This window comes from Schistocerca cancellata, chromosome 2 (genome assembly GCF_023864275.1).
Source record: "Schistocerca cancellata isolate TAMUIC-IGC-003103 chromosome 2, iqSchCanc2.1, whole genome shotgun sequence".
Taxonomy (NCBI): domain Eukaryota; kingdom Metazoa; phylum Arthropoda; class Insecta; order Orthoptera; family Acrididae; genus Schistocerca; species Schistocerca cancellata.
The window spans coordinates 253,112,602-253,125,573 of NC_064627.1; positions in this window are offsets into that span (position 1 = coordinate 253,112,602).

The window sequence follows — 12,972 nt, forward strand, 5'->3', positions numbered from 1 at the left end:
GTGCCGTGGCGAAAACAAGTAAACGTGACCTATTGGAAATATTTCCAAAAAAAAAAAAAGAAATGTGTCCAATCTAAAAGTTATCATTATTAAGTTCAAATGTCAAGCAGTACTTTTGCCGGAAATAGGTCGTAAAAGGTGCAAAAAGTCTACTTGTACAAAATTTTAGGATTTATCGAGGACATAAAAAGAAAGATTATTCTTACGTGGTAAAAATGTGACAGTGCGCCATTTCCTCACTAGGAGTCCATGTAGGCTTGGAAGCCAGTGCTGTCGGAGACAAAGTGTCGTGTGATAAATATTGTTTTAGAGATGTTACTGAAAATGTTGTCCGCTTATATTCACGCATAACTGGCATCTACGTACTAATCATTGTCTAAAACGCTGAAAACAACGAACCGCAAAAAGGGAACAAGCTCTTATGGATTTCTATCGGCATCTCTTACATCAATCGATTCATCTTCCCACACAGAAATCCGTGGGAGGTCAGCAGCATCGCTAAACTAACATTTATCGCACAGCAGTTTGAACAGCGTCTCTGAACATCACTAAAATCAAAACTTTCATGGACCCCTAGCAGGAAACAAATACAACAGTCACTTTTTTGTCGCATAAAAAAGTATTTCTTTTCATCTGCTCCCAACAGTCTAAAATTCTGTGTATAGATTTTTTTATAAATTCTATATAAAGAGCTCTTTTTCTCACAACAAAGTACTCATATTCTTAACTTCTACATAATTTCGCAAAATTGATCAGCAGCAGCAACATATTTTGATGATGTGCCAAGTCGGCGCGACACGGCAATAAAGCAGAACACAAAATTTAAGTTTTGAGAGACGTGTTAGACGATACTAGTTTTCTAGCATCTTTAGTTGACATTCTTAAATCGATTTTATGTCCGCCATTCCAACATACCAATATCTTTCAGGCAAAGGGAGGTTCCATAACATTATTGTTTGCTAGCTTTCATGTTCCAGTCACTATCAAAGCAAAGAATAACTCTATACCTCACAATGCAGACCAGGGAGTTATAAAATTTTAATAGCACTTCGTAAATTTCCTTTCTGCCACTGCTCAGCGTGTATGAACCATAACATGTTCCATTGTGTCTTGGATTCCGTATTATCCTGCAGTTTCGCACTACAGTCATAAAAAACTAGAGGTATACCATATCGAGTGGAACCATACCTATTACAACACACTGGTGTTCAAACAGCACATGTAAGGTTAACTCCCCCTCCACCTTCTTAAAATTTTTAATGCATTTTTATGTACGTCAGTTTCGAGGAACATTTTAATACATTCCACTTACAAATAGAATTCAGTTGAGGAGGAATTCGTTCTGATAGGAAGACACATACTAGCAATGTTGCAGTGAATCATCAGGGCTTGGTCTATCAATGAGGCATATATAAAGTTAGATATTAGGAAGTCTTTTCTGGAGATATTTGGAGCGTATCCTCGTACGGACGTGATATGTGGACAATAAGCAGCTCAGATAAGAATATAAGCTTTCGAATCGTGGTGCTACATAAGAATGGCGAAGACTCGGTGGATAGAGCCAGACATTAACATCACGATGAATGTAACTGAGGAAGAAAGAAATTTATGACACGAGCAAAAGAAGGGATCGATTGATAGGAAAAATTGTGAAACATCAAGGAATTGTCAGTCTGGTAATGGATGGAAGTGTAGGAATTAAAAATTGCAGTGGGAGATCAATGGATGACTAAAGTACGCAGGTTCAAATGCATACTAGTTCCAGTGGTTATGCAGAGTTGAGGCAGCTTGCGCAAGAGTGTTGCATCAAACTAATCTTTGGACTGAAGATCACAACAACATTATCACTTCCTCAGTCTTAGCACACTTCAGGTTATTGACCTCTATAACAGCAACATTAACAGTTTATCATCTGGAACTAACAATTAATTACACGTAAAAAACATTTTCGTTAATAAAAAATTGAAAATATGAAAAATATTATACGCAGGTCATGTATGAAAAACTTAGTGTTACACCCACTAAAAGTTTAAGAAGAAAAAAATGTAATTTACACGTACGGGTGTAGCACTACACCCTAAACACCACGGTGCACAAGGAAACGGTGAGCTGGCGTTTTCTGTTGCCCTGGTTCCCTGAAGAACGGCAGGAAAGTAGGCAGACGGGGCAGCGGCTATGCTCAACATCAGCATTAATCTGTGCTGCACCACACCTGCGCGGACGCGTCTCCGGTGCAGAGACAAGGAACGAAGATTGGCTGGTGTTCGGGTGCGGAAGTCGCCATCCAGAGAAACGACAAAGAGCAGGAAGCCGTGGGACTTCCGTGTGCGGCGTTCTCAGAGTGGCCTGATGCTTTGGCCCGCCACCACTCTGAAATAAACGACAAAAATGTCGTTCAGTTGACGAGGCTGTGTGCCATGCCGAGGGAAAGCGATGGTATTTCAAATCCACTGAGCACTAGCGCACCTGGAAGAACGGCGTGAAAGTCCTACAAGGTACACAGGAGAAGTGTAACATGTAATGGCGGAATTAAAGCTGTGAGGACGGGTCGTGAGTGTTGCTTGGAGAGCTTGGCGGTAGAGCACTCGCCAGCAAAGGTTCAAGATTCGATACCGGTCCGCACATAGTTCTAATCTGCTATGAAGTTTCATATCGGTAGACTCTCCCCTACAGAGGGAAAACTTGTCCTGCAATAGAGGGATTCGTATCCTGAATATTTATATGGTTGAATGTCCGCCTGCTTAGCTGAGTGGTAACATGTTTGCCTGGTATGCAGCGGGCCTGGGTTCGACTCCCGGCCGGGTTGGAGATATTCTGCGCTCATGAGCTGGGCGTTGTGTCATCATCATCATCATCATCATCATCATCATCATCATCATCATCAGCTCATCATCACACACAAACATGAAACGCTGATATAAACGCACCTAAGATAGTAGCGATGTAAAGATATGATGGATGAGAAATGCATACAGCAATTATAAAATTATTAACATTATCTCTTTCTTTACAGCATTTTGTTGAAAATATTTGTGGTAAGTTCCTATGGTACCAAACTGCTGAAGTCATCGGTCCCTAGGCTTACACACTACTTAATCTAACTTAAACTAACTTACGCTAAGGACAACAAACACACACCCATGCCCGAGGAAGGACTCGAACTCTTGCAGATTTCGTATGAACATACTGTTTCTCCACAGTGCTTTGAGATTTCTTTTTATAACTGACTCAACAAGTAGAAGGTAGAAACAGTTATAATGCATCATCTAGTATACCTGCAAAGTGACTGACACAGATAAATTGTTTTATTTGAACTTTTATTCCCAAAACAGTAGCAGTTCCCTTAAAAAACAATGCAACGTGAATGATATAACGTTACAGAATGTGAAACTTCGCCGTCTCCTCTATATTTCTTTTGTTACGCAACCTTCCCTTCTACAATAACCTATGAAACATTTCCTTAGGATTTCTATCTCTTGCTTAATAATGACAAATGAAGTCTTTCCTTTGAAATTAATTCTCTTTCTCAATCTTCGCATATAAATTTAAATGCTGCTTATTAAAAGTTATTTTCCGATTATTTCGACGAAACATATAATGTGTCGTCGTCGTGGCCCTCAGTCGTTATCTGCAATAACCCAAAACTGTTCCTTACCTTTTTTACTGTTACTGGATCGCCACCTGACTCATACATCGAACTGCGACATGAATATACTTACTCTGTTTTACTTTACTCCATTAGCTGCAGGTGGGCTGTCATAATAAGTGGCTGTATTTATTACCAAAGCTGACGTTATTCTTTAATAGCAAAGCTGAAGTTATCCTTTAATTAATTTGACTGACGTTACGTAATTCATAGTTAAACTTTTTCTTGACAACAATAACTTTTTGCAAAGTTTTACGCTGATGGTTTTTAGGATGGATTATAATCAGTAATGCAATATTGCTGGCAAAAATTAATTATATTCTGAATGAAATGATTTTACAAACGGTCAAATGGCTCTTACTTTTTATAGTAATCTTACAACTAGCAATGCGCAAACATACCTTCAGTAGTCTTGAGTTTCTCAAAAAATTAATTCAATAATATTAGTTCCTCTTATGATAATAGTTACCTGATGTCTCTGTACATCCGTTTATAATCTCGTGTAAATCATAGCGAGTGGCTGGCAGGCACACCGCTCCTCTCAACCTCTCGCTTCAGACCTACTCGCTTCACATCTCGCTTACTACTTACTTCCTAAGAACGCTAAAGTGCGGTCTCTCCTGCCAACAATGCTTTCTGGTGCAGACAATCCCTGCTATCATTACAAAATGTATCAATGCGCGGTCTTTCCCGCTCTTTTCTTAAAATGTATCCATACACGGTCTCTCCCGCCCTTTTTAAAATTATATCGATTTGCGGTCTCTCTTGCCAACAATACTTTGGTGCAGACATTCCCTGCTACCAAAATTATTTCCAACATGACAAATATTAATTATTCCTACTTAATCCTATTAATAAAATATAAACATCTTTCATAAATTGTGGTTTGACAATAGACAAAAGAAATATATACGTCTTACAAATGGGAGCTTTTGAAGTGTCGAGCTACAGAAGAATGCTGAAGATTAGATGGGTAAATAATGTGACTAACGTGGAGTTACTGAATAGAATTGGGAGAAAAGAAATTCGTGGCATTACCTGACTTGAAGAAGGGAGCAATTGATAGGCCACACTCTCAGGCATCAAGAGATCGCCAATTTAGTATTGGGGGGAAGTGTGGTGCTAAAAATTGTAGAGGGGGATCAACAGATGAATACAGTAAGCGGATTCAGAAGGACTTAAATTTCAGTAGTTATTCGGAGGCGAAGGGGCTTAGGATAGAGTAGCGTGGACAGCTGCATCAAATCAGTCTCCAGACTTAAGCCATAACAGCAACAACACTCATCATGTGATGAACACATGCACGTATTTGAATATACAGGGTGTTACAAAAAGGTACGGCCAAACTTTCAGGAAACATTCCTCACACACAAAGAAAGAAAATATGTTATGTGGACATGTGTCCGGAAACGCTTAATTTCCATGTTAGAGCTCATTTTATTACTTCTCTTCAAATCACATTAATCATGGAATGGAAATACACAGCAACAGAACGTACCAGCGTGAATTCAAACACTTTATTACAGGAAATGTTCAAAATGTCCTCCGTTAGCGAGGATACATGCATCCACCCTCCGTCGCATGGAATCCCTGATGCGCTGATGCAGCCCTGGAGAATGGCGTATTGTATCACAGCCGTCCACAATACGAGCACGAAGAGTCTCTACATTTGGTACCGGGGTTGCGTAGACAAGAGCTTTCAAATGCCCCCATAAATGAAAGTCAAGAGGGTTGAGGTCAGGAGAGCGTGGAGGCCACGGAATTGGTCCGCCTCTACCAATCCATCGGTCACCGAATCTGTTGTTGAGAAGCGTACGAACACTTCGACTGAAATGTGCAGGAGCTCCATCGTGCATGAACCACATGTTGTGTCGTACTTGTAAAGGCACAAGTTCTAGCAGCACAGGTAGAGTATCCCGTATGAAATAATGATAACGTGCTCCATTGAGCGTAGGTGGAAGAACATGGGGGCCAATCAGGAGATCACCAACAATACGTGCCCTAACGTTCACAGAAAATCTGTGTTGATGACGTGATTGCACAACTGCGTGCGGATTCACGTCGGCCCACACATGTTGATTGTGAAAATTTACAATTTGATCACGTTGGAATGAAGCCTCTTCCGTAAAGAGAACATTTGCACTGAAATGAGGATTGACACATTGTTGGATGAACCATTCGCAGAAGTGTACCCGTGGAGGCCAATCAGCTACTGATAGTGCCTGCACACGCTGTACACGGTACGAAAACAATTGGTTCTCCCGTAGCACTATCCATACAGTAACGTGGTCAACGTTACCTTGTACAGCAGCAACTTCTCTGACGCTGACATTAGGGTTATCGTCAACTGCACGAAGAATTGCCTCGTCCATTGCAGGTGTCCTCGTCGTTCTAGGTCTTCCCCAGTCGCGAGTCATAGGCTGGAATGTTCCGTGCTCCCTAAGACGCCGATCAATTGCTTCGAACGTCTTCCTGTCGGGACACCTTCGTTCTGGAAATCTGTCTCCATACAAACGTACCGCGCCACGACTATTGCCCCGTGCTAATCCATACATCAACTGGGCATCTGCCAACTCCGCATTTGTAAACATTGCACTGACTGCAAAACCACGTTCGTGATGAACACTAACCTGTTGATGCTACGTACTGATGTGCTTGATGCTAGTACTGTAGAACAATGAGTCGCATGTCAACACAAGCACCGAAGTCAACATTACCTTCCTTCAATTGGGCCAACTGTCGGTGAATCGAGGAAGTACAGTACATACTGACGAAACTAAAATGAGCTCTAACATGGAAATTAAGTGTTTCCGGACACATGTCCACATAACATCTTTTCTTTATTTGTGTGTGAGGAATGTTTCCTGAAAGTCTGGCCGAACCTTTTTGTAACACCCTGAATACTGCAGCGGTTCTCCATGGTGCAACACTTCCCATTACCGAGAGATACGCCCGAGTTTGTAGCTCACAACAACGGTGTGCAGCGTGGACCATCCCAGCAGGAGGGCAACGCGCCAGCACAGCGAGGCCGACCCCGGGAGGCAAACAGGGTCGCGAAATGAAGCGCCGGCCGCACAGAGACTGAGGCACGCGAGTACAATCCAATCAATAGCGGCCAGATTACACGGCCGCCAAATTGGCGACACGGCCGGCAGGAGGCCCACAAAAGTTGGCCGCCCGGCGGGAGGCGCACGTAACAAACGCTGCGACATCCCGGGCCAGACCGCATCACATCCCTCCACACCACACCCCTGTGTCTGCGGGTGCCACAGGCCGGCTCGTTGGCATAGAATGCCGCCACCTCTGACCCTCTTGTCAGTACTGCGCCCCTCAACAAGGTCGCAGGAAACTATTCTGCAACCAACAGCAATTGAAATAGAAGCTAACGCCCGTGACCTACAGCTATATCTAAGGGCAAAGCCAACAATCTTCAAGACAGCTCTCGTGAATTTCAGTGCTGATTGTAAACGTAGGATTTCGCGGCCGTTGTCACAGTCAATAAAATTCTTCTGGGTTTGAAGCCGCGCTGTCATCTGTAAAATTCCAAAGTTTCGGTGACTGTTGCAAGGCGCCTTCCTCAGGGTATACTGCTAACTGAAACGTCGGAATTTCACAGATGACAATGCGGCCTCAAACCCATACAATTTTATTGTTCAGTGTTGATTATTTTGATGGCTCGATCTTCATCCAGACGGTTTTATGTGTATGTGGCTGACGTAGAGCTTTGGTAGCCGACGCAGTGACGCATTCCTTTTAAATAAAAATAACTTTGCCGCGGTGACTGTTTTATTCTTAATAATATAAGCAGAGTACATGGTTGAAGCTCATTTCATCTAAAACCCAAGCTGTCCTGATTGGTCATTCTAGACTGATAGGTCCGATATATCGGGAACCGTTAACATGTTAAGTCCTAACTGGGACAGTTTCTCTCCCTCAGCAAAGAGTCCAGAGGTAATAAAAGGTGAAAAACTACGAGGGGAGTTCAATAAGTAACGCGACATTTTTTTTCCGAAAGCAAGTTGGTTTTCAGAATGAGATTTTCACTCTGCAGCGGAGTGTGCGCTGATATGAAACTTCCTGGCAGATTAAAACTGTGTGCCCGACCGAGACTCGAACTCGGGACCTTTGCCTTTCGCGGGCAAGTGCTCAACCATCTGAGCTACTGAAGCACGATTCACGCCCGGTACTCACAGCTTGACTTCTGCCAGTATCTCGTCCCCTACCTTCCAAACTTTACAGAAGCTCTCCTGCGAACCTTGCAGAACTAGCACACCTGAAAGAAAGGATATTGCGGAGACATGGCTTAGCCACAGCCTGGGGGATGTTTCCAGAATGAGATTTTCACTCTGCAGCGGAGTGTGCGCTGATATGAAACTTCCTGGCAGATTAAAACTCCGCTGCAGAGTGAAAATCTCATTCTGGAAACATCCCCCAGGCTGTGGCTAAGCCATGTCTCCGCTATATCCTTTCTTTCAGGAGTGCTAGTTCTGCAAGGTTCGCAGGAGAGCTTCTGTAAAGTTTGGAAGGTAGGAGACGAGGTACTGGCAGAAGTAAAGCTGTGAGTACCGGGCGTGAGTCGTGCTTCGGTAGCTCAGATGGTAGAGCACTTGCCCGCGAAAGGCAAAGGTCCCGAGTTCGAGTCTCGGTCGGGCACACAGTTTTAATCTGCCAGGAAGTTTCAAGTTGGTTTTATTCAGCATTCCAATAAACCACTCTATTTCCCACGCTTTTCGCTACAAAATCCTGTTTTGCAACTTAACCACCGTCGGCGTCAGAATGGTTCAAATGGCTCTGAGCACTATGGGACTTAACTTCTGAGGTCATCAATCCCGTAGAACTACTTAAACCTAACTAACCTAAGGACATCACACACATCCATGCCCGAGGCAGGATTCGAAAATGGTTCAAATGGTTCTGAGCAGTATGCGACTGAACATCTGAGGTCATCAGTCCCCTAGAACTTAGATCTACTTAAACCTAACGACATCACACACATCCATGCCCGATGCAGGATTCGAACCTGCGACCGTAGCGGTCGCGCAGTTCCAGACTGTTGCGCTTAGAACCGCTCGGCGTCGGAGCCAACGTCTTACTGGATGGACAACGTCCCCATTATCCAAGTTTTGCTTCCCGCCGAGTGCTTTCTTCATTGACCCAAACTGAGGAAAAGTGCGAGACACCAACGGGCACATACCTTTGATTAACTTTTCATAACTGGGATTCACACTCATGTAAAATTTTTTTTTAAGGAAATCATGCTTACGCCAGTGACTGTTAAACTTTTTATTTCCACTATTGCAGTTTCGGCCTTAGGTCATTATCAAGTGCAGATGTTTTGGCTTTAAGCTATGTCAACTTTAGCGCACGTTCTAACGTTGCTGGAGTCACAGCTGTCTGTGGCCGGCGGGCACGCACGTAGTCGGACAGGTAAGCGCGACCTTGTCGAGATGATGACAAACGCCTCGCAAAATGACTCACCGTGCTTTTGTTCGCTGCCAGGCCTCAGTAGACATCTGCAACTGCCTATGAATATCTGCGACGCTCTGGTTTTCCGCTGAAAGAAACTCAACGACAGATCTGGTTTGAACGCACCCCCATTACATTTTGACGGCTAAGTATAGCGTCACCACATCTACATCTACATCCATACTCCGCAAGCCACCTGACGGTGTGTGGCGAAGGGTAACTTGAGTACCTATATCGGTTCTCCATCCTATTCCAGTCTCGTATTGTTCGTGGAAAGAAAGATTGTCGGTATGCCTCTGTGTGGGCTCTAATCTCTCTAATTTCATCCTCATGGTCTCTTCGCGAGATATACGTAGAGGGAGTAATATACTGCTTGACTCCTCAGTGAAAGTATGTTCTCGAAACTTCAACAAAAGCCCGTACCGAGCTACTGAGCGTCCTTAGGACTCTTCCAATGAATCTCAGTCTGGGATCTGCTTTACCGACGATTAATTTTATATGGTCATTCCATTTTAAATCACTCCTAATGCCTGCTCCCAGATAATTTATGGAATTAACTGCTTCCAGTTGCTGACCTGCTATATTGTAGCTAAATGGTAAAGGATCTGTCTTTCTATGTATTCGCAGTACCTTACACTAGTCTACATTGAGATTCAATTGCCATTCCCTGCACCATGCGTCAATTCTTTGCTGATCCTCCTGCATTTCGGTACATTTTTTCATTGTTACAACCTCTCGATATACTACAGCATCATCCGCAAAAAGCCTCAGTGAACTTCCGATGTTATCCACAAGGTCATTTATATACCTGAGAAAAGCAACGGTCCTATGACACTCTCCTGCGGCACACCTGAAATCACTCTTACTTCGGAAGACTTCTCTCCATTGAGAATGACATGCTGCGTTGGGAAATTCATGAAACTGAGACTGAAGCGGCAATATTCCTCGATGTCCCACAACAAACGAAATTGCCCAAACAGAAAAAAAAGAAAATAAAAAAAGATGTGGTATTAATTATTGAACGCCCTTTATAAATTAAACTAACCATAAGCATCTCTCCATATCCTATAAAAATCTAGAAAGCTCTTCCCTTCTAGCGTGAAAAGTAAACTGTACAAACCTGTACTTACAACTATTGATTACAGCGATATTATCCTGCAAGGTCTTTCTCAGAAAAGGTCACGGATCTTGAGTCTGTTGATGGACGCCTGCTGTCCTGCATAAATGCAGGCAGACAAGCGCAGACTTCCATGCGAATCATCTCGTCTACAGTTTTATCAACGTACGCCTCCTGTTACATCTCTCTTAGACCTGAATAGCAGAAACTCTTGTTCGCGTCAGGGCAAGATCATTTCTGCCCACTCCATCGCTCAGCCGCTGTATCCAATCCAAAATCTTTTTCAGTAGTAGGGACCGGACAATGGAATGACCTCCCTCAGTATATCAGAGAACTGAGTCAGCTCTATCTTCAAAAAACAGTTACTAGCATATCTACACTCCTGGAAATGGAAAAAAGAACACATTGACACCGGTGTGTCAGACCCACCATACTTGCTCCGGACACTGCGAGAGGGCTGTACAAGCAATGATCACACGCACGGCACAGCGGACACACCAGGAACCGCCGTGTTGGCCGTCGAATGGCGCTAGCTGCGCAGCATTTGTGCACCGCCGCCGTCAGTGTCAGCCAGTTTGCCGTGGCATACGGAGCTCCATCGCAGTCTTTAACACTGGTAGCATGCCGCGACAGCGTGGACGTGAACCGTATGTGCAGTTGACGGACTTTGAGCGAGGGCGTATAGTGGGCATGCGGGAGGCCGGGTGGACGTACCGCCGAATTGCTCAACACGTGGGGCGTGAGGACTCCGCAGTACATCGATGTTGTCGCCAGTGGTCGGCGGAAGGTGCACGTGCCCGTCGACCTGGGACCGGACCGCAGCGACGCACGGATGCACGCCAAGACCGTAGGATCCTACGCAGTACCGTAGGGGACCGTACCGCCACTTCCCAGCAAATTAGGGACACTGTTGCTCCTGGGGTATCGGCGAGGACCATTCGCAACCGTCTCCATGAAGCTGGGCTACGGTCCCGCACACCGTTAGGCTGTCTTCCGCTCACGCCCCAACATCGTGCAGCCCGCCTCCAGTGGTGTCGCGACAGGCGGGAATGGAGGGACGAATGGAGACGTGTCGTCTTCAGCGATGAGAGTCGCTTCTGCCTTGGTGCCAATGATGGTCGTATGCGTGTTTGGCGCCGTGCAGGTGAGCGCCACAATCAGGACTGCATACGACCGAGGCACACAGGGCCAACACCCGGCATCATGGTGTGGGGAGCGATCTCCTACACTGGCCGTAGACCACTGGTGATCGTCGAGGGGACACTGAATAGTGCACGGTACATCCAAACCGTGATCGAACCCATCGTTCTATCATTCCTAGACCGGAAAGGGAACTTGCTGTTCCAACAGGACAATGCACGTCCGCATGTATCCCGTGGCACCCAACGTGCTCTAGAAGGTGTAAGTCAACTACACTGGCCAGCAAGATCTCCGGATCTGTCCCCCATTGAGCATGTTTGGGACTGGATGAAGCGTCGTCTCACGCGGTCTGCACGTCCAGCACGAACGCTGGTCCAACTGAGGCGCCAGGTGCAAATGGCATGGCAAGCCGTTCCACAGGACTACATCCAGCATCTCTACGATCGTCTCCATGGGAGAATAGCAGCCTGCATTGCTGCGAAAGGTGGATATACACTGTACTAGTGCCGACATTGTGCATGCTCTGTTGCCTGTGTCTATGTGCCTGTGGTTCTGTCAGTGTGATCATGTGATGTATCTGATCCCAGGAATGTGTCAATAAAGTTTCCCCTTCCTGGGACAATAAATTCACGGTGTTCTTATTTCAATTTCCAGGAGTGTATATAAGCAGCAATAATATCTGCCTTTGTACACAGTCATTACAACTATCCTACTTTCCATTCACAACTCTCTGTTTCCCAACATTCTTAGCTGGAGCAGTCACCCTCTCAACTCGCTACGTCAGAAAATATCACATTTGTACACATATAAAGACATTTTGTACATTCCAGCGTTATTCTTCTTCTACTGCTGCTTCTTTTTCCACCCCTCCTTCCCGTATGTTCACGGGTTCGGTACGTTAACTATTGGATCTGCTAACTTCAACGGCAGTGACCTTCGTATCGTCACCCCCCTCCCCCTCCACCCTTTGAAAAATTTGTTTACCACTTCCGGCTATGTCTAGGTATATCCCACGTGGAAGTGTGGGAACGATTTATAAATTTTTGTGAATAGAGCAACTGTGGTGAAACGTGGTCACCTATCCGTCATTCCCCTAGTCGGATGTGGGAACCGCCTAAAAACAACTTCCCGGCTGGCCGGCACACAGACCCCTGTCATTAATGCGCCGGCCGGATTTGATCATGGCCGGCGCACCTACTCATATTATGGAAGCGGTGTATTAAAGTGCGTGATAATCCGGGCGGATCCTTTGTTATTGTTATTATCATTATTATTATTATTATTATTATTATTATTATTATTATTGGGAGCGGCAGCAAATGTTATTCGTTACTAAACAATACCGTAATTCGCATTTTCTTACATGCAGTGGAGTCATTTTTAATTCTATTAATGCCATTTTATTATTACTTGTAGAAATTATTGTCTTTTCCTAAACAACTATGATGTAAAAAATGTTGTCTGAAACCCTGACCCAATATAAGAAGGGGCCCGAAGGCCCACACCTGATCAGGTTAAATAAATAAGTAGAGGACCTCGGCATCAATATGGAAACACCTGAACCACAACACATTACCAGGCTTAACGCGGCATAGCAAACCCG